This window comes from Danio rerio, chromosome 23, assembly GCF_049306965.1.
Source record: "Danio rerio strain Tuebingen ecotype United States chromosome 23, GRCz12tu, whole genome shotgun sequence".
NCBI classification, from domain to species: domain Eukaryota; kingdom Metazoa; phylum Chordata; class Actinopteri; order Cypriniformes; family Danionidae; genus Danio; species Danio rerio.
In genome coordinates this window covers 12,608,332-12,632,033 of record NC_133198.1, presented here as the reverse complement: position 1 = coordinate 12,632,033, position 23,702 = coordinate 12,608,332, and the positions used below count along the sequence as shown (strand labels likewise).

The 23,702-nt window shown below is 37.6% G+C and overlaps 2 long non-coding RNA genes across 2 annotated transcripts; both read left to right on the top strand.

Annotated features, from left to right (window-relative positions):
* The first annotated feature begins 10,462 nt into the window (after positions 1–10,462).
* Positions 10,463–12,185, top strand: LOC141380652 (uncharacterized). The gene is made up of 2 exons (XR_012399036.1): positions 10,463–10,509; positions 11,399–12,185. It is a non-coding gene; the product is annotated as an uncharacterized lncRNA (long non-coding RNA).
* An 8,707-nt stretch (positions 12,186–20,892) lies between these two features.
* LOC141380653 (uncharacterized) lies at positions 20,893–21,672 on the top strand. Its single transcript, XR_012399037.1, has 2 exons — positions 20,893–20,938; positions 21,219–21,672. It is a non-coding gene; the product is annotated as an uncharacterized lncRNA (long non-coding RNA).
* Positions 21,673–23,702: the final 2,030 nt, after the last annotated feature.

The window sequence follows — 23,702 nt, the reverse complement described above, 5'->3', positions numbered from 1 at the left end:
ACTGACCGGCGCAACGGATGATTTGTCATCTAGGGTGACTACAGTTATAATACAGGTTATGGAACTATTTCACTTTAATTTCATATTATTTTTTTATTAAACAAACAAACCAGTTTTTGTTTTGGCTCTGCATGCAGCATATTGGATCTTTGAAGCATTGCACTTCAAATGTTATTCCTTTTTTTTATTGTATTTTTAATATTTTTAATTATACAACACAAAATTGGTTCTAAACAGATACATTTTCCTATAGGCTATGATGAAGTGTATATTTTTGTTCACACAGGTCCTATACAAAACTGTGTGGATGGATGATTTGTTTCTCCGTGAAAATCACTCATTTAATAAGCAGAACAGGCCAAAATGTTGTTTAGCTTGCGTCAAACTGGATGGACAATTTATAAACATATTGAATACAATGGCTGGTTATTTTATGCAATGAGGGACAATAGGCCTATTACAAATTAAAGAAAATTATTTGCATATTAAAACGAAAATATATAATACAACAACAGATCCTACCTCGTAAGAAATAACTTTAGATAATGTAAATAAGCATCAAGTTTTTTTTTTGAGATTGTGTGTCTAATTCAGTAGTGTAGTGCGTTCGCGTGGGTTTCCTCCGGGTGCTCCGGTTTTCCCCACAGTCCAAAGACATGCGGTACAGGTGAATTGGGTAGGCTAAATTGTCCGTACTGTATAAGTGTGTGTGTATGTGTGTATGTTTCCCAGAGATGGGTTGTGGCTGGAAGGGCATCCGCTGCGTAAAAACTTGCTAAATAAGTTGGCGGTTCATTCCGCGGTGGCGACCCCAGATTAATAAAGGGACTAAGCCGACAAGAAAATGAATGAATAATGTGCAATACTAATTTAAAATACGTATCACTAACCTTATATGTGAAATAGCAGGGCCCGCTGTAGCACTTTCTAAAAATGTCAAATTATTAGCGCAACGCACATGTAGCGAGCTCATCTGTTTTTTTTTCTGTTTTTCTCACAATTTTTTTTTATCAACTATAATGTGTTTAATTAGTTAATTTGAAATTTATTTCATTATTCCAGCAATAATTGTTGAGTGAAAGAATGCGCTAGAAATATGCATTGCGGCTCCCTTTATTGTACAGGCTTATTGCACTTAAACTTTTTTAGGTTCGGCTCTCGAATTAGTAAGGTTATGAGTAAATGTTATTTAAAATATTTAAGCCTGCCATCTAGCCTACAATAACAGCAAATTTAATAATAAAAAATAATAATAAGACAGGCCTACTTTGGCGTTGCAATAAAATAGTATTAATTATTAAATAAATAATTACAATATATAATTAAAATAGGAAGAAATAAATGAAAACAAATGGTACCCTTTGTTTTTATAGCAGGGCCCAAAGTGTTCTTATTCTGGTTCTGCTAACAACTATTAAAAAGAAAAAAAACACACCAAACAATAAAAGCACTGGTAACTGGTAATAATAATAATAATTATTATTATTATTATTATTATTATTATTATTATTATTATTATTATAAAGCCCTTGCTCTGAAACAATCATGTAAACCAGGTGCTGCTCGGAAATGGCTTTCTTTGCTCTGCATCAGGTGCACAGCAGCAAGAAGCTTGGCAGTGAACTATGACCTTATTTTAATGACAAATGTCTAAGAATACTGCTTTACGTTTTTATTTAATTTATACATACGCAATGAATGTAAGCCTGCTAACTGTGTGTGGTTCAAATGATAGAATATGTAAACTTAGTTAATATATAATTAAATAATAATAATTAAAAGCCTGCGTGTAAGGCTTTTATTTTGAGGGTGACGTCACGAGCGCAGATTTGGTTGACCAATTAGAGGAAAGTGGGCGTTTCATCACCGCCTACATGTGTAAAATGAATTTTAAAGTCGTTTATCCGTTTTCCTACCCTAAACCAAAAAACGAAAATCCAGCCAAAATCTCGTTTTTTCGTTTTCTCGTGAGCAAAAGAAAAACGGCCGTTTTCTCCATTTCCTTTATTCCGTTTGAAAATGGAAAACAAATGAACAAAATGTACACGGACCGTACACGGACCATATTTTGACTCATTATTTCGTTTTGGTTTTGTGTTTGTTTTAATATTTCGTTTTAAGTTAATAAGCAGAATAACAAATGAGTTTCCGTTTTTTCTGCCTACAGAATAAACAGAAAAAACGAAATATTTATCGTTTTTCTGATGTTTCGTTTTCCGTAATAAAAGGAATAATCAAATGAACGGATGATACACGGACCCACGTCCAGTGTCACCCGATCGTCTCTTTCCAGCCCCACGTTGGGCGCCATTTGTCGTAAATTTTGACATCTCATCAATTACAAATTATCAGACCAGAGGTTTTGAATATCAGAAAATAGACTTTATTCTCCATAATAAAGCCGAGAAAGAGCAGAGCAGACCCCAGAGCATTCTGAAGTCTCTCCTGGACACCTTCTAAAGTCTCTCCTGCACCTTCTCCTTTATTTATGTTTTTGACACACCCCTATGTGTCTCTTTTTAACTTTTGACCATTTTTGAATAGGTTGTCTAGTCTAAGGGGTCCTGCTATTCTTGGCTCTCAGCCCACTAGCTCATGTCAACAGAGATGTTACAGGTCTGTGTCAGCAACTGTTTTGACACCAAAGTTCTCTCTCCATAGATGCAACTTATGCAAAAGGATTAAGTGTTTACATACATTGTCATGAAAGCATAATCACTTGATAATATGTTACTTATTCTAACTTCTGACACATATAGCTTCATAGAAGTATTTAACATAAATAATCAGTGCTTTACATATTCAGTTATTCTACACAATCAGTCACTCAGCCTTCTCCTAGTGTTGCTCCTGTGCAGGCATACTCATCTTACACAGACATATCACTGTATTTTTAACACAGGCTGGCATGTTTGCTGCAAACACTACATACATTTTGAGAAGAGAAAATTAACCGCTTTACACTTAGAAAATACTTCATACAGAGAGAATAAAATCTTCACGTGCAACTTAAGCAAAACTGATACTAAAATTGTTTAATATTTGGTTATGTAGTTCGGGCCTAAATAAATGTTTGCTGCAGTTTTTAATCGTTTAAGTTCATTTGATTGAATATATATATATATATATATATATATATATATATATATATATATATATATATATATATATATCAGTTCATATTATTAACACATTTATTGGGTAAAATTGCTGCTTTTTACTGTCATTCAATGTGTTTTGGTCATTATCAATACACAAAATAAACAATAAGAAATATAACGTATTATGACTCCAGAATAATTATTTTTTTTAGGAAACACTGTAAACTTTTTCAGAAACCTTATTTTCAATGAATGGGAGAGCAAAATAAATTGACTTCAACTCTAGGCCTTTTAAAAGTTTACAGATGCAACAATGTGCCTTGATGTACTTGAATCTTAGAAATGTGTTATCCTACACCAGTATAACGTTACTTGTCAAATAAATAAACAAGGAAGATTATTTTAAGTTTAAGTTATTTAATTATCTTGTTTATGAAGACTGCAGAGTGATGCATGAAAAAAAAATGAATTTAAATAATGTTTTAGGTATTTTGGGATATACATGTTAAAATGTGCTCCTAAAAGTACGTGGCCACTGCCCGCCCCCCACAGGTTAATAGTAAGCTAATGTAATTTCATAATGCAAATCTTAAATTCATGCTAACCAACAAATGATCAAAGGAAATGTATTAATGTAATACAATATGAATTTATGTTGACTTTAAACTGTAATTATATTGTTCTATTAAAAGGATTTTTTAAAAATATTTTGTCATCCACCATCATTTTGTGGCTAAAAAAGTTTAGATTCAGGCACCGTTTTGGCACCGGTATCGTTTTAAAAGTATCGATTTAGCACCGGTATTGAAAAAATAAAAAAACGATACCCAACCCTAACCAGTTCAGGCAGCATTTTTAACTTACCCTGCAGGATCAGGTTCAGTCTGTCCAAGTGACACAGCATGTCGACTAAAAATGCCAGATCCATAATCCACTCGAGGTCCGAGAGCTCGGGATAGTCCTTGTCCTTCCCTTCCATAATTAGTTTCACGGCATCCAAAAGCTCAAAGAAGCGAGACAGCTTTTTGACAACCACCTCACAGTGCAGTGCCGCGGCAGGTCACCTGGAAGGCCTTGGTCCAGCTCAGCGATGAAGCCTGAATTTTCTGAGGTTAAGCGCATGTGTGCAGATGTAGTTGACGATTTCTATCACAGGCTTCATGACATTGTCTAAATTTAATGATTTAGACATGAGTTGCTTCCTTTGGATGATGCAGTGGAAATTTCAAAAGTTGGGAAATGTTTGATCAGCTTTGCACAGCCCCACAAGCTCATTCACGGATCCGATCATGGCTGGCGCTCCATCGTGGCTATTGCAGTTGGTTTCGGAATGGGCATCATTGTTTCTTTCACATCTATGCCACGGGTTCTGTCTTTTAATGGCACAATATCAAGGAGTTCTTCTTTTATCATACATTCATTTGACACAGACCGTGCAAATATTGCCAACTGAGGCTTGTCTTGTATGTCACAACTCTCATCCTATGCCTCACTAAAATACTCACATGCTTGAAAGTCAGAGTGCAACTGTGATTCAAAGCCGTATTTTTTTAATGAAGTCCCCTTCGTTGTATGACTTTTTAGCCCGTGCTATGCTCTAAGCCAGTTGATATGATGCAAGCAATACGGTCTCTGAGTTTTTCGTAAATATTTGGAAACATTGCATCTGCTTTTCTGCCTGACTTTTCAAAGCAACCAACTTGTGCTTGCAAAGTTAAGTCCCTTTTGGAACAGGGGCGCCTCCAAGGGGTGGCCAGGGGTGGCCACGGCCACCCCTCGGTAAACTCTGGCCACCCCTGTGGCCACCCCTTTGGCCACCCCAATATAATTTTGCGGTTGACATTATTGATTTAAATGAACTTATAAATTCCCAATATTTAGATAAATAAATAAATAAATAAAATGCAGTCACTAAATTATTGTTGGTGTTACTGACGTAGCTCTCCCCCTCTGGTTCAATGCTGGTGAAAGCAAACTGACGCATGCGCGCAGAAAACCATTCCCGCGCGCCTCACGCACTCCTGTGTGAATCCCGGTTGGTTGTTTGCATGCACGCCGACATAATAGGCACCGCTCATGCGCCGTGAAACCGGAGTAACAGCCTTTTGTGTAGAAGTGTCGGCACGCAGCGAGTTTTGAAAGTCGGTTAAAGTTTATATAATATGATGATGATGATGATGATGATGTTACTTTCACTAAGCATGCCTTTAAAGCAGAAAGAAGGGATAATGAGTCAGGGAGGTAAGACTTCATAACATGATTTATCAGCCATGATCTGGTCTAAGACCACAGATAATTCTATAATACATTTTTTGTATTCTTTAGAATTGTCATAATTCATTTTCATGCAAAAGGTTTCTTAAGTGATGTTGGCATATCACTCCAGTTGTTGTTTTCCAATAATATTTAGGACTGATTTCTGTTATTTATTCAGAATATTAATTGTATATTAATATTATTTGTATTTATTTAGAATAAATATAAATAAATTGTTATATTTATTGAATAACAAATCTAACAATTCAAGAGAGGTGGGGGTGTATAGGGTGTTTCGCCCAGGGTGTCATTTAAACTAGAACCACCACTACCCTCCCCGATCGTCCTTGACAGCACGCACACACCTTCAATAGACAGCAATGGCAATTTAATATTTACCTTAAGCTACAGTATATCAATAGAAGAAGCTGCATTAATAAAATGGCTCAAAAAGCAATATGGATAAATGATATTATTAGGTATAGTGAGTGTGTATAGTAATGCCTTTTGTTCAGTTTGTTCATTTGTTTGGGTAATTAATAAACTCATTATTCTTTCATTCATTTTCTTTTCGGCTTAGTCCCTTTATTAATCCAGGGTCACCACAGCAGAATGAACCGCCAACTTATCTAGCACATTTTTACACAGCGGCAGCCCTTCCAGCTGCAACCAATCACTGGGAATAATAAACTCATTAATCTTCATTAATTTTAGACATGGCATATCATGATGTACAATAAAGGCACGTAAAAAAAAGAAGTTATTTATACAGTATATGAAAAGTGTTTTTAAACTAAACATAGATTTTTATTTGGTTTGCACATGTACTTGCTGAATTATTTCAAAGAATGAATTGCAATATTTCAAGTAGAATTAATTAAATGAATAAAAACTACATTATTTCATTTACCAGAAACAAAAATATAACATTACACTGAATTCATTATTTTTTTTGTGTGCCACCCCAAGATTTGGTGCGGCCTCTTCTGGCCACCCCTAAGAAAATTTTCTGGGGGCGCCACTGTTTTGGAAATTCCTGTTCGATGTTAGGATGGAGTGAGCTGAAGTGACGCTGAAGATTTGAAGCTTTGAAATGCGCTAATGCTGCGTGACATATAAGGCAGATCGGCTTGCCATTACGTTCAACAAAAAATATAAACCCTCCCACTCTGTCAAAAACGTCCTGTGTTCTTCTTCATATTTTCGTTTGGCTGTGCTTTTTTCCCAGCCATTTCGAGAGCTAACTTAACGGAAATTGTTTACAACGCAAATGATGTCGAACCTATTATAAAAATCCAGTAAAACATCTTTAGATATTTCACTTAAATTAGACATTATTATATAGCAAACTTGATCTTTACCTGGTGCAGACACTCTATTGTTCCTTAATACATAATTTAACTCGTCAAAATTAAAAGGTAAATTCAATACCACATTTACATTTTCATGATCATTACAAATCTCTGTATTTTGATAATGTGTCCTCATGTCCTCTTTTTTACCTTTCTATAAGGTTTTCTGTACAATGAATTAAAAAAAAATTATTGCACTAGCATTTCTGCTTTTTCTTTTTCTGTAACAGCTATTTTTCCACTATTAGTTAATGTTGGGAAACTATATTCTCTCCTTATACCATTCATTTTCCTTATCAAACCCCAAACCCTCGGAATATCAATTTCTCTACCCAAAGTATTGCAGAATAATCTCCAATACTCTCTTTTCGCTATCTTTATTGTTCTTCTAACCAATGCTTGTGCCTTTCTATAACTAATTAATTCCTCAAAATTAATGGTTCTTTTTAGTCTTTTAAATGCTTTGTTTCTTTAATTGAATTTCCACATTCATTTGTCCACCACAGAACCAATTCGGTAACGCTTTCTTTTACAACCCGCAAAGTACCGCGTAAGTACAGTGAAATTACAGTGTACTTTTCTGTACGTACTGTGTAAGTATAATGAACGTATGTGTAGGTATGAGGGAACAAACCGTAATGCTTGGGTAAAAAGGGGGTAACAACCAGATGTTCATCACGAAAATGACCGCGTAAGTACAGTGAAATAACGGTGTACTTTTCTGTACCTATAGTGTAAGTATAAATAACGTTTACGTAAGTATAAGGGAACAAACTGTAATGCTCGGGTAATAAGGGGATAACAACCAGATATTTAGCATAAAAGGTACCGCGTAAGTACAGTGAAATAACGTTGTACTTTTCTTTAAATTGCAAAAGAACAAACCATAATGTTTGTGTAAAAGGGGAGTAACAATAAGATATCCATCACGCAAAGAAGTATATCAAGTTTACGATGTACATTTCTTCAAGTATTGTATACATATAAAGAATTATGCAAGGATGGTGACAACCTATTGCTATCTGCAAATGTACTGTATATGCACCTGCGTGAGTACATTAGTTCTCTTATTCAGTGCTTGGGTTTTATATGGGGTGTTTAATGAATAAAAGGTTTACAACCTGTGAAATTATGAACCCTTATTGTATACTGTATGTATTTTAAATCTGCAATTCAATATAAAATATATTTCCATACACTACTTACCTTATGTTTACTCGTCGATCTCACCAAAGCCATCAATGTCTCCATAACTCACTATCAACAAATAACTTTGCATGACATAGGCCTACCGTCAGGGTTCAATGCAGATTAAAACAGGCTCGCATCTTTACTGCTGTTGCACAGGGGGGCTAACTGTTGCATTTCAGTAAATGTATAGCTGATGCTTTATAGAAAAATCTAGTAATTTGGTCTTCAATCAATAAAAACTGCTGCTGTAGTTTACTCTGTTCTTAGTGTTCAAGTATACACTAGTATGTTAAAGTTCAGCTTCTTCCCTCTTTGTTCCCTGTAGTTAAAGGGTAAATACAGTATTTGTTCCCTCCTTGTTCCCTGTACTTACAGGATAAATACCACATTTGAGGGTTGTAAATTAAAGTGAAGCTTTGTTCCTCTCTTGTTACCTCCTTGTTCCCTGTACTTACAGGGTAAATACCACATTTGAGGGTTGTAAATTAAAGTGAAGCTTTGTTCCTCTCTTGTTACCTCCTTGTTCCCTGTACTTACAGGGTAAATACCACATTTGAGGGTTGTAAATTAAAGTGAAGCTTTGTTCCTCTCTTGTTACCTCCTTGTTACCTGTACTTACAGGGTAAATACCACATTTGAGGGTTGTAAATTAAAGTAAAGCTTTGTTCCTCTCTTGTTACCTGTAGTTAAAGGGTAAATACAACATTTGTTCCCCCCTTGTTCCCTTTAGTTTACAATGTAAAATCTTAAAGGCAGTGAAATAAATATACAAACACACAATATATTTCTTCTTTACTTTGTAACCTTTATTTTAATAAATAAGCATTTTAAAAGACTTCATATTAATCAAACATTGTCTTGTCTATCATTGCCTATACTCATTCATTTTCTCTTTGGCTTTGTTAATCTGGGGTCGCCACAGTGGAATAAACCACCATCTTATCCAGCATATGTTTTACGCAGTGGATGCCCTTCAAGCTGCAACCCATCTCTGGGAAACATCCATACACACTCACTCACACGCATTCACTACGGACAATTTAGTCTACCCAATTCACCTGTACCGCATGTCTTTGGACTGTGAGGGAAACCGGAGCACCCGGAGGAAACCCACGCGAACGCAGGGAGAACTCCATGCAGAAACCTTCTTGATGTGAGGAAACAGCACTACCTACTGTGCCACCGTGTTGCCACCCAGCTGCAACCCATCACTGGGAAACATCCATACATACTCATTCACACACATACACTACGGACAATTTTACCTTACCCAATGTCACCACATATTTTTGGACTTGTGGGAGCACCCGGAGGAAACCCACGCTAACATGGGGAGAACATGCAAACTCCACACAGAAATGCCAACTGACCCAGCCTAGGCTCGAACCAGCGACCTTCTTGCTGTGAGGCGATTGTGCTACCCACTGCGCCTGCCTATACTCAAACAGCAAAATAACACATTATTTCCTTCCCCCTTTTTTTCTGGCATCTCTTGCTTGGCTTCCTCTTCTGCTCTTCTCAGCTTCCACTGAGGACTCTGATGGTGAGTGGCTCATGAAATCCCATGGGTCTTGCTGCTCTGCATTTATATAAAATATATAAACAGACAGAAAGGCTTTTAGTAAGCTATAGACATGTTTATTTTCCTGTTTAATGTGTGTGTAGTGGTTGTCCAACAATTTCACACACTAAACATTTACAGATACCATACAGACACTATACATTACTATCAAACAAAAGTACTATCATCAGATCATATGGGAGATTGTGATCATTTATAGTGATAATAATTAAAGCGCAGAGGGGAAAAGGCTTAAATAGTAGGCTACTGTGCTAAAGTCCTAGGCAAACGTTACAAGTAATTAGGTGGGTGGGGGGGGGGGGGGGGGGGGGGCTATTGATATATCAAACTGGCATGCTACAGAAAATATCAATTAACATTTCCAAACATTAATTTGTCATTAACTTTGCTGTAATTAACGTATAAAGGGAGAAAATCGTCTGCACAGTCAGTATGACAACAGCCACAGAGATCTGACCTGCTCATCATCCAGTCTTTCTGGAATGACATGAAGAAACTAAATCCATAGGAACTTTGGCAACATTTCTAAGATGTGCAAAGTAAACGACAGTAAACATTGGTAAATATTCGCTGCTGGCCGTTTAGATTCGGCCATGAACTAACGTTAATGTTACGCTAAAAACAAATGAAACAAAATAAATATAATCTGGTTAATGCACAATTTCTAATCGTAACAATAGCCTTATTTACTGACAACGATTTACTCACATGTGTTACATGGTGACAAGACGGAGCAATTCCAAACGTCCCAAAAGTCTGAGCAAAACCTCGTGGCGTGCTGCTGCAGTTTGATTCGGATCTTTAGAGGCTTCTTGATTCACAACTCGTTTGAATCAACGAATCAGTAGGCGCGTACCTGAAGTGATACAATATCGCGAGATGGATTCAAATGCACACGGAGCTGTCTGTTGTTCTCGCGATGTTTTGATGTCACACTGATCGGTTTGTTGAAGACGAATCGATTCAACTCTCCGTCCTCCATTCCCAGAATTTCCTGTTCACGGCAGTACAAGGACGGCAGCGCGAGGTAAATAAAACAAGTATTTTTATGACGTTATGTACATAGAAGTGTTTGTTTAGGTTTTTGTTTATATCTGATGTTTGTACCTATTTTTAACAATTACACCCTTTTCACAACACTGTTATGACGCGTTTAACGATCATCAGGATCTAAAATCCTTGAGTTTTTTATATGATTTTTTTTATAAAATAACATTTATTTGTATCTACGTATGCATTATATAATATGATTACATGTGCGAGGTGTTTCAAACAGTGTCTATGGTCATGAGTAAATTAGAAGTTATTCTCTCTTCTTGCTGGCGTTATCAGTTTCACACTATATTTTTATTTTTCTAATTGTCGAGACAACACCATCGTAAAGTTTTCATTTTATTTGAGCAAAGAAGATTGTAAAAAAAATGTGTTGTACTTTCCCATTCACTGTGCTGAAATGTAAAAAGGGTCCATAACAGTACATCAACCATATTATGTTATCTTTCACTTTATTTAGGACTAATGATGGGTTAAGACATGTACTTTAATCAAAAACTAACCTTAGGGGTAGTTAACCCAAACGTTACATTTACTTACCATTTAATGAGTGACACAGAATTTAAATATGTACACTGAACTGCAAATAATCTTTACTTCAAAGTCTATACTGCCTGCACATATACTTAAGCCTTTTCCCTCTGCGCTTTAATTATTATCACTATAAATGATCACAATCTCCCATATGATCTGATGATAGTACTTTTGTTTGATAGTAATGTATAGTGTCTGTATGGTATCTGTAAATGTTTAGTGTGTGAAATTGTTGGACAACCACTACACACACATTAAACAGGAAAATAAACATGTCTATAGCTTACTAAAAGCCTTTCTGTCTGTTTATATATTTTATATAAATGCAGAGCAGCAAGACCCATGGGATTTCATCAGCCACTCACCATCAGAGTCCTCAGTGGAAGCTGAGAAGAGCAGAAGAGGAAGCCAAGCAAGAGATGCCAGAAAAAAAGGGGGAAGGAAATAATGTGTTATTTTGCTGTTTGAGTATAGGCAGGCGCAGTGGGTAGCACAATCGCCTCACAGCAAGAAGGTCGCTGGTTCGAGCCTCGGCTGGGTCAGTTGGCATTTCTGTGTGGAGTTTGCATGTTCTCCCCATGTTAGCATGGGTTTCCTCCGGGTGCTCCCACAAGTCCAAAAATATGTGGTGACATTGGGTAAGGTAAAATTGTCCGTAGTGTATGTGTGTGAATGAGTATGTATGGATGGATGTTTCCCAGTGATGGGTTGCAGCTGGGTGGCAACACGGTGGCACAGTAGGTAGTGCTGTTTCCTCACATCAAGAAGGTTTCTGCATGGAGTTCTCCCTGCGTTCGCGTGGGTTTCCTTCGGGTGCTCCGGTTTCCCTCACAGTCCAAAGACATGCGGTACAGGTGAATTGGGTAGACTAAATTGTCCGTAGTGAATGCGTGTGAGTGAGTGTGTATGGATGTTTCCCAGAGATGGGTTGCAGCTGGAAGGGCATCCACTGCGTAAAACATATGCTGGATAAGATGGGGGTTTATTCCACTGTGGCGACCCCAGATTAACAAAGCCAAAGAGAAAATGAATGAGTATAGGCAATGATAGACAAGACAATGTTTGATTAATATGAAGTCTTTTAAAATGCTTATTTATTAAAATAAAGGTTACAAAGTAAAGAAGAAATATATTGTGTGTTTGTATATTTATTTCACTGCCTTCAAGATTTTACATTGTAAACTAAAGGGAACAAGGGGGGAACAAATGTTGTATTTACCCTTTAACTACAGGTAACAAGAGAGGAACAAAGCTTCACTTTAATTTACAACCCTCAAATGTGGTATTTACCCTGTAAGTACAGGTAACAAGGACGTAACAAGAGAGGAACAAAGCTTCACTTTAATTTACAACCCTCAAATGTGGTATTTACCCTGTAAGTACAGGGAACAAGGAGGGAACAAATACTGTATTTACCCTTTAACTACAGGGAACAAAGAGGGAAGAAGCTGAACTTTAACATACTAGTGTATACTTGAACACTAAGAACAGAGTAAACTACAGCAGCAGTTTTTATTGATTGAAGACCAAATTACTAGATTTTTCTATAAAGCATCAGCTATACATTTACTGAAATGCAACAGTTAGCCCCCCTGTGCAACAGCAGTAAAGATGCGAGCCTGTTTTAATCTGCATTGAACCCTGACGGTAGGCCTATGTCATGCAAAGTTATTTGTTGATAGTGAGTTATGGAGACATTGATGGCTTTGGTGAGATCGACGAGTAAACATAAGGTAAGTAGTGTATGGAAATATATTTTATATTGAATTGCAGATTTAAAATACATACAGTATACAATAAGGGTTCATAATTTCACAGGTTGTAAACCTTTTATTCATTAAACACCCCATATAAAACCCAAGCACTGAATAAGAGAACTAATGTACTCACGCAGGTGCATATACAGTACATTTGCAGATAGCAATAGGTTGTCACCATCCTTGCATAATTCTTTATATGTATACAATACTTGAAGAAATGTACATCGTAAACTTGATATACTTCTTTGCGTGATGGATATCTTATTGTTACTCCCCTTTTACACAAACATTATGGTTTGTTCTTTTGCAATTTAAAGAAAAGTACAACGTTATTTCACTGTACTTACGCGGTACCTTTTATGCTAAATATCTGGTTGTTATCCCCTTATTACCCGAGCATTACAGTTTGTTCCCTTATACTTACGTAAACGTTATTTATACTTACACTATAGGTACAGAAAAGTACACCGTTATTTCACTGTACTTACGCGGTCATTTTCGTGATGAACATCTGGTTGTTACCCCCTTTTTACCCAAGCATTACGGTTTGTTCCCTCATACCTACACATACGTTCATTATACTTACACAGTACGTACAGAAAAGTACACTGTAATTTCACTGTACTTACGCGGTACTTTGCGGGTTGTAAAAGAAAGCGTTACCAACAATTCTTCTTTTCTTATTTCCTACTCGCTTTGGAATTTATTGAATGGCAGCTTCTATTATAGCTTCACTTATACACTGATTAACTTCTATTCCTTAACCACTGTTGATTTTTCACCACAAACTCCTCACTAATTTCTCTAAATTTAATCAAATCTGCTTCATTAAATATCCACCCTCCAGGTTTATTTTTTTTATCCGACTTCACTCTCACCCCTACTTCCACAAAAATTGGGTAATGATCACTCCCTACAGTGCTTTCTTTTTTAACTTCCTACCAAAAATCCACAGCCATTGATTCAAAAACAAGAGTAATATTCATGGCAGTTTCTTTCTTTCATACTAAATCTTTCCTATCCATTAATTCCTCCATAACCTCTTTATTCATGTCATTATAATTATGCCATAGTTTATGACCATTAAAGTCTCCACAACAAATTACTTTACCTTCCAGTTGGGCTGTAAGTTCCTGTAGAGTTTCTAAAGTTAATTTCTGGCATGGATTATAAAAAATGTGCTATTTTGAAATTACCTTCCTCTGTCCTATTGTTCTTTGCCTATTTCCAGTATCTTACATTGTATGTTTTGTTTAATAAAAACTGCACATACTCCCCATTACCCTTATCTCCATCTCTACGTATGCTCTCATATCCTGCTATTACATAATCTAATGATGGTTTTAGCCAAGTTTCCTGATGAATCCTTTGAATTCTTGACCATTAGCTATTAAGCTACTGGCATTCCATTGGATAATCAGCTTGACCCTTGCCCACCGTGACTGGCAGCTTTACTTTCCAGCTCAAGTGTTTTATTGATATGTTCCCATCCAATGTGTCTCACTAATAAAAAATTATCAGCACCTTTCACTATCACTTAAATTTTCTCTGTTTTATGCCTCACCTGATCAGCACAATTGATGACATATGCTATGAACAGGATTAAAATCTCCACACTAACAGAAATGTCCCTCGGCTATTTTTGTTCACCCATCCTATTTACTTCACTCACCCTTTCAATATTTACACGTTGTTCCTGAATTTTTTTAACTGCCTCTGCGTAGCTAATGTTGTTTTTTGTTTTAATTTTTTAACTTCCACTGTTTTTTTTTCTTACCTCACATCCCCCATACGCTACATTGTCGTCTCCTCCACAGTTACATCATTTTGGTTTCACATTGTCTTCACAGTCTTTATATCTATGTTCTCCACCACATTTTGGGCATCTTTGTTTACTTTTACACACCGCAGCTATATCTTTGGCATTTGTAATACCTCAGTGGTGGCTGAACCTACTCTGTAACTGGGTAACTGAAATAACCACACCTTGACCCTATCCGGAAGTTTATCTTCTTCAAACTCAATTATCACAGACAAACTCGCAACTCTTTCTCCATTTAGTGTTTCATTTCGGGCCCGTTTACACTAGTGCGTTTTAGTTTTAAAACAATGTTTTAGATCAAAAACAATCCGCGTCCACACTAGCGTTTCACCTAGCGTCTCTGAACATATATCCGTCAACACTACGCCACCAAAAATGTATATCACGTGACCATTCGCGCACTATGGGCATGCGCGTTCTAGTATAAACAGAAAGCATGTGTCTCGCTCGGCATTTGGTTATTGTTAGTCAACAAACGCTGGTTGAACATTAAACGCGATGGCAAAGAAAGCAAGAGAGGTATTTTTGTGAACAGACGACGAGGTCGAGTTGTTACTAAACGTAACAAATGAATAACTGCACAATGGCGCCTAAAACAGACAATAGTGCAAACAACGCTCCTATTTCTGTGCCCATGTTGTTGTTTACAGTACTGTCTTCCGGTAGCGTTAAAGCCATGTGTTATAGTCATGTGATAGGGACTTGACGAATAAGGTAAGGATACGCAATGACACAAAAGCCCCAATCAGGTAGCGAATCTCGGCAGTCCCGCCTCCGTTTTTAGATGTCTTCGTCTTTCCTCATCCACACTGAGACGGAGTAGCAGCGTTTTAGAATGAAAACGGCCTCTTCAGCGTTTCCAAAACGCTCTGTTTTCGGCGCTCAAGAACTCCGGCATAGTGTGGACGGATGGCGTAACCGTAGCAAAACTTATGCGTTTTAAAACGAAAACGCATTAGTGTAAACGGCGCCATAGTCTTCTTACATTCTTTGCTTTTCCTCCTTGAATGTTCTTTTTTAAAGCTTTCCAAATTCTCTTCCTGTGGAATACCCCATATTACTTTCAAAGTTCCTTTGCTTCCATTTATTACTTTTTTATCCACTACCTTGTTTTTGCAGATAATTCCCAAGAGAACATTTTATCATAATGTTTCCATCTCAAAGTATTTTTGCTATTTCTATTTTACCAAGCTTCTTTTTTAGTTCTTATGTGAGTGCAACTGGGCTTACACAAATGTGTTTATCATCCTTCCTAAACATAATGATCACTGCATGAAAGAATGGAATGAAATCTTCCTCATCCATTTTCCTCACTACTATTTTCCTCCAGACCCCTTTTTTGGCTTATAGTTATTATTTTCCCATTCATTGACCCCATCTCTATGTTTTCTTCCTCTACCTTTGCCTTTCCCACTTCCAGCTGCCACCCAGATATCACTATCCACATTGTCCTCATCTTCATACCCAGATCATGCCATCATGTCCCATTCACTAACCGGCTCATGCCAACTGCCTCCTTCTTTGCACTCTTTGTCTCAATCCAGCTTGTCTTTCTGAATTTTGTTCCGACAGCTCTGGTTGGGCACCGGTTTTCATTATATTGTACTCCGTTTAGTACTACGTAATAGGCTCGTTTGAGATGGCCAAAATCTGCGCAGAATCGATCACCAGTGATCACCGCAAAATGCATTGCGTTTAGAAATGTGTTCGAGTTGCTCTTGCATAAAGAGCTTAGAATGACTAAGAGGCGACACTCAAAAGAACCTTCTATGGCAACAGTCAGCAGCACCCAGCAACAGCCCTGGATTCTGCCATTTTTGAGTGAAAGTGCTTGGCCGTCCATTGGATCCTATTGCTGTCGCGATGGCAAGCAGTTGCTTTGTTTTTTATGTATTTATTTAAAAAGCGCATTACAGCTGAGATACCACCCACCTGCATAAAAAACTAGCTTAAACCAGCCTAAGCTGGTTTTAGCTGGCTGACCAGGTTTTAGAGGGGTTTTGGTTCACTCCGTGAACATTCGTGTATTTTTTCTATTAATCTCAGTTATCTTTGTCTTAAATCTGTAAAGTAAGTAATGCTGCATCACATCTAAATGTAAAAATGCCAAAACCGGGTAAATCAGGACGAAATATCGCTGAAATGTTGGCTAAAAGAGGAGGCGAGCAGGCCGCTGACGCCTCGCCGATGGAGGATGCGCTAACACCTGCTTCTCTGAAGGAGATAATTACGACCACCCTTCGCACGGAAGTGTCAACATTACGAACTGAATTCTTATCCGAGCTTCGTTCTGCCATGTCCATGCTGCAATCAACCCTTTTTACTACAAGCTCAGAAGATTGTGGATATTGAAACCGCACTTAATGACTCAGACGACCGCTTGACAGCAATTGAGGCACTGTGCAACGAACTGAAAAAAGAAAACGGCTCCCTTAAACTCAAAGTGGATTATTTAGAGAACCGCTCGCGGAGGCAATTGGAATACCAGAGGGATTAGAGGGTCAAAGTCCGATTACACTCATGATATCACTCTTTATTGAACTTTTCGGAGACAGTGCCTTTGAGAGACCACTACAAATTGACCGCGCTAATCGCACCGGCCAAAAAACACACCCGAACGCATATCCTAGGCATATGCTCGTCCGTCTCCACCATTATCAAACCAAAGAACTCATTCTGAAACTAAGTCGCTAACGAGGCTGTAACATAACTGGTAACATATATTGTAACATATATGCTGGAGGTAAACATTCCGTGAAAACGGTCTGGGTTCAATTTCCAGGACAATTCAGATCACTTGGAGCCCAAAAGTCTGGCCGAGACTTTTCGTTGACAAGTTAACGAGTTTGCGACACTTCACAGAACTCTCCTAAACCACTCTCTGCCGACTTCAAAAGAACATGGCAGATAAGATAAAAAAAACCATCTTTAGTCAGCCTTCTGCTCACAGACAAAAGACATTCCTCAAAATTAAACTTTTAGAACCCAAATCTCTTGTTTAATTACACTTAACTTTTGTAATGTGTACAATTCCTCATAGTTTGTACAAATTCGTACTTTTAGGCCCTTTTTTTGTTTAAATAATGTAAGTGTGGGAGTTATGTTGATGTGTTTGTGATGCACCTTTTACTGTTGATGTACCTGTCCATGTCTGGTGTCGTTGGACTGCATTTGACATTTTACAACACATGATGCATAGAGCAAGATAATAACTCGCACTGCTTTATTCTTTAATTCCCTGCATTAAATGCCTCTCTGCATGCTTTGGGCGGACACTCAAATTTGCATATGAGCAGCTGAGACAAAGGAAGTTTCCCACTCAATGCGACCCCCGACTCTTAACAGACCTTCTTTGTCCACAAAGGGGTCGAAAGGGGGGAGTGTGCTACATTGTGAGATTTTACCATTCTTGGTCAGACTCTCAAATTCTTTTCGGAACACTTCTCGCTGTACAGTTTTAATTATGGTCGACTTAGCTTGTGAGGTCTCAACATCTGAGGTCTTTGTACACAAATGCCACTTTCGACAAGGACTGTTGGGTGAAGGTTGTGAGAAGGATTTTGGGATGTGAGTAAGAGTTGTGACAGCTCTCACCAGATACTGCCATCTCGAGAAACGTTGGAATCTGCTTGAGTCTAGAGACTGTTCAATAATGCTCGTTGCCAGAACTTTCACTTCAGGGCGAATTTCAACATCCTCTTCTACTTGAACAAGTCCATAGGATTCATCCACATTACATCTCACAGGACCACATATCCTAAGGAACTCTGGACCTGAATACCAGTTGGCAAGAGGTAAGTTGGCGGCTGGCACGATTCTAGTGGCATTGTCCGCTGGATTCTGTTCGGAACAGATGTAGTGCCACTGATTCGGTTCTGTGGCTTTCCTTATGCGTTCAACTCTGTTAGCCACATACATATAGAATCTGCGTGTGACATTGTGAATGTATCCGAGCACTATGCGGCTATCTGTATAAAAGTGGAAGTCATGAAGCTCCAGGTCAATTTCGCCATTATGAATTCCCGACCTTTAACCCCAATTTCTACAGATGCAAGTATGCCTCAAGTGCTCTCACCAGCAATGCTCTTAACTCAAAAAGCAAGTGTTGCCCCAACTCCACCAGAAAACTTTGAGTTAGGACACTTGCACAAAAGTCAGTGGCGTCAAGTCCAGATGTTAGCAGATTCATTCTGGAAGCGATGGAAGCAGAAGTACTTGTCCACCTTGCAATCCAGAAGAAAATGGACTGAGGAGAGAGATAATATTCAGGAAGGAGACGTTGTTCTGTTAAAGGATGGGGAAGCTAAGTGCAGTGTAAGGCTGGTATCAGAAATGATTACTGTAAGGTTGATATCAGAAATGATTACTGTAAGACTGCTTTTGGAAATGATCAAATATTCAGGCTCTAACAGGAACAGACACCTGATAAACATCAAAGAACTCTCACCCACCACCCTCAGTGTGGGAACGAAACCTCTCACGGACACTTATCATCTGACAAGCATTATTTCTTTTTATCTCTGTCTTAAGATGTTCAAATGTCAACACATTGAAGGTTCCGGTGGGTCTGGCAAAGAAGGTCTCACTCCTTTAAACATTAAAATACTCGCCTTAGGACCAGTAATAAAACTGTAAATCAAGCATCACAGCCCAAACCCCCTTCTACCTAAAACAAAGGAACAACCAAATGCTAATATCACGAGAACCCCGGCCAAGACCTCTTCCCACTAAAACAAAAGAACACGAAACTTCTATATCAATAGAGTGATGTTGAAATGGTAAATATCAAAGAAACACCCTGTGGTGCAAAAATGGGTATTTAGGGGAAGATGGCAGAGAACTCAGGGAATCTGTATGCAGATATCCCGCACAACTTCTGTGTGTAGTTTTCATCTCCAGGTAAACATTTCTAAAACCTCTTTTCATTATGTTTACAGATTTGATTTGATTAATTTGATGATGTTTTTATTGTTTTAGATTAGATTATATTTGTCTGTTGTTTGAATTGGATTTAAACGATTACCTTTGTTTACCTGTTTAATAAATTGTTATGTTTGAACATATTTTGCTCACTCTGTAATTATTAGTCCTAGTAGATTACGCTGAATCCTTGTTTCCGCACGTCTTGTGTCAGGTCAGTAGACGGACTAAAATCCAGTTGAGATGGAGCATTGGGCACACTAATTGTGTTTTAGGGATCTGACTGACTCTTGATATTGATTCAAGTGTACTTAGGTGGAAAGGGCGTTAACTTCCGTCTAGGTCAACAAGGTGTTGTACGACTAACCTAGATTGGGTACCCGACCTTTGTTTGAAGGTAATATTATTCTAAATTAAGTTCATAAGGGAAACCATGGGCTTGGTGAAAACCAAAGTTACTATAGAGTCCAGTAGTCGGGTACATTTATAATAATACCCTAACCTCTAATTAGAAATGATGATTGTCTTAACTCAAGGGTGTACACCTAAGCGGGACTAACTAAAGTATTTTAGAACGAGCGCGCTGGTAGCGACCATCTAAAGTATTAGTCAATTACCTCTGTTTAATAATCAAGACTGACCGGAGTGTGACCGTGGGGGACGCCTTCGGCCAAGGCGATTTCTCTGAGCGACATGAGCACCCGAATGAACGGATGTAATGGTTAATAGTGAAAACAAAAAGTTCAAACATTCTTCCAAATTCTATCTAAATGAACAAATTATAAATCATCATTATTATTATTAACTATTATAAATAATATATATAACATGGAGTCAGATAAAATTATGAGATAATACATAAAAGGGTATATTTTACGTTAATGTAATGTCTGCTGTTTATGAAAAGATAGTGACGCGCAAAGACCCTTCTCCCGTGCCATTGGCTGCCGCCGTTGGACCAGTGGGCCGGATCTTACAGCAGTAAGTGGCCAATTGGCCTCGTAACAAAAACTGTAGCCTCATCTGATGGGAAAGTCCGAAAGGTCATGGTAAAGACTGCTAAGCAAGGGGCTGTCAGGGAATACTTAAGGCCTATATGTGACGTAGCTTTACTTTTATCTAGTGATTAAAAGCCTAGTGGTATATCCAATACACCAGGCGGGGAGTGTACTGTATGGTGTTGTTTCGTTTTGTAAGCTGTGCATTGATTTATTTAAGTGGTGTAATTGTGACATCTAGTGGCGGAAAATGTCATTGCGCCATTCTTTAGAACAACCGGATGTTTAAAAAGTCATAAAAGAAGAGACTGTGATCGCTATGCAGAGACGCGTTGTTGTTTGCTTTCAGCCCTTGTGATAGAAACGACTGTAAGTTACTAATTTTATTTTGAAAACATCTGCAATACTTCCTTTGGGTTAAATTGATTAAGGAGGGTCAGTGTTGAAATGTTTAATGCTTGATGTTCTGTTCTAAATGCTAACAAGCTTGCATATAGATGCACGTCATTAAAGTGCCTGGATTGTTTATTTAGCTGTTGATATCAGTTTAAATATGTCAGTTTGTGTTTACAAATGTGAAAGATGTATATTATTTGTAATATTGCGTAATCACTTTGTAATTTTTACCTTTTGTATTTTTCCTTTTTAGTTTTACAAGCAAATCAAGTAAAAGTGCTTCACATTCGCAAGAAGAAAGTGTGATGGTGCTTTATTTCTGTTAACTATCTGTCAGCTTTGGTTTTGAACACCATTGCCAGGGCAGAATATTAACGGTGTGACGATTCACGTTTTTTCGGACATGTCTGCTGAAGTGGCGAGGCAGCGAGCTGAGTTCAAAGATGTAAAAGCTTCTTTTCGCAGCACTGGCGTGATGGCATGCTACATCCTGCTAAACTACGCGTCGATTACAAGGGACAGCGGCATTTCTTCCAGACCCCACAGGCTGCGATAGAATTCTTCATTGTTAACATCAAGAATGCAGCGAATCAGATTTGATCAACGTAACAATTAAATGGTCCGAATCAAGAACTGAAGTAAAATTAAGAACTAAACTGACATTTTTGCAAAACAAGTGAAGCCTCAAATAAATAAAATACGCAATACCATAGCCTAAATTTATGCACAACACCCAACCACATCACTATTTAATGAAATAATTTTTCTACAATCTGAATATAACCAACTTTCTACTGCCCAAGCTGAGCAGCTTTTTCTTAAATCACGATACCTTTTTTTTATGAGTTTGGTGATAAACCAAGTAAAGCACTTGCAATGCAACTTAGGTTTAAAACAGCAAAAAAACTTTATCACCCAAATTCAAACCCAAGAAGGCATTATTGTTTCAGACCCTCAAGAAATTAATAATACATTTAAATATTTTTATTCTTCATTTTACCACTCAGACTCCCTTAAAGAATGCAGAGCTGACGGATTTCCCAGAGTTTTAAAAAAAGTTTTCCCCTCAGATTTCACCTTTGCTTCTCTCTGTTTTTCTTTAAATAATGGTAGTCTGCCTTCTTCTTTGCGCCAGGCATCAACCTCTCTTCTTTTAAAACCTGATAAAAATCCATTGGAGTGTGGGTCCTACTGTCTTATCTCTCTTCTTAATGTAGATGTAAAAATCTTGGCTAAGATTCTCGCTCTTAGATTAGAAACTGTTTAACCTGAGGAGGTTGATGAACATTATTTACACCTCATCTGACTCTTCCTTGCCTGAGGCCTTAGTCTCGCTTGACGCTGAGAAAGCTTTCGACTGCGTTGAGTGGGACTATGTATTCTACACATTAAAAAAAATTGGGTTTGGTGACAAATTTGTTTCCTGGGTAAGACTCCTATACTCTTCTCCCTTGGCATCTGTGAAAACAAACAGCAATAGTTCTGATTATTTTTCTCTTCACAGTGGCACTAGACAGGGTTGCCCACTTTCCCCTCTCTTATTTGCTTTAGCTATAGAGCCTCTTGCAATTTGCTTTCACAATAATCCTGAGATTACTGGTATTTTCAGAGCCGGAAAAGAACAGAAAATTTCTCTTCATGCTGATGATGTGGTATTGTATATTTCAGACCCAGAAACTCATCTCCCGTATGTTTTGGAACTTTTGAGACAGTTCAGCGACGTCTCTGGTTATAAGTTAAATCTGCATAAGAGTGAGTTTTTTCTTATAAATCCTGCTGCAAGATCCTTTCCCGTGTCAATATTCCCGTGTCAAAACTTTCGATATTTGGGAGAAACAATAACCCGAAAATATACTGATCTTTTTAAACATAATTTCGTTGTAATATTAGAGAAAACAAAACAAGATCTCGCTAAATGGAAAACTCTCCCACTTTCTCTTGTAGGCAGAATAAACACAATAAAAATGAATATTCTCCCAAAATTTCTTTTCCTCTTTAAAAGTATTCCAATTTTCATACGAAAGTAATTTTTTAAGTCCTTGGATCAAGTCATTTCTGATTTTATTTGGAACAGTGGCCCAATAAGAATACAGAAATCATTTCTTTAACAACCCAAAAGGTTAGGTGGTTTGGCACTTCCTTATTTCTTACTCTACTATTGGGCGACTAACATCCACAGTATTTTATATTGGAGCCAGTCACACTACGGACTCTGCCACTGGGTTCCAGCATGGGTTGAAATGGAATGCGATTCTTGCACCCAAGTATCTTTGCATGCGTTACTATGCTCTTCATTACCATTCAAGACATCAAACTACTCCTCTAACCCTATAGTACTTAATAGTCTTCGAATTTGGTTACAATTTAGAAAACATTTTGGCTTTTAAACAATATCTAGTCTGTCCCCCATATATAAAAACTAGGGATGGGAAGATTTATCAATATGTATCGATACGCGGTCATGCGCGTGCACGATGCGAGTGCATCGGTTGAGCAGCAGAGGATGAATGAAATTTTGGAAGCAAATCGAGATGCATCGGTTTTTGCGAGATGCATCGATTTTTCCGAGATACAGCTTATATTTTTAATATAGAATGTATTTTTTATTTATTAACAAGTGTTGTCAACCTGTTTTTGGCGCATAATTTAATCGACCTACATAAAGTAAGCCTTAGCAACGGATTTGCGGATGTGTACACACACTACAACTCAGTGTATCAGGTGTGCTGATGAAGTG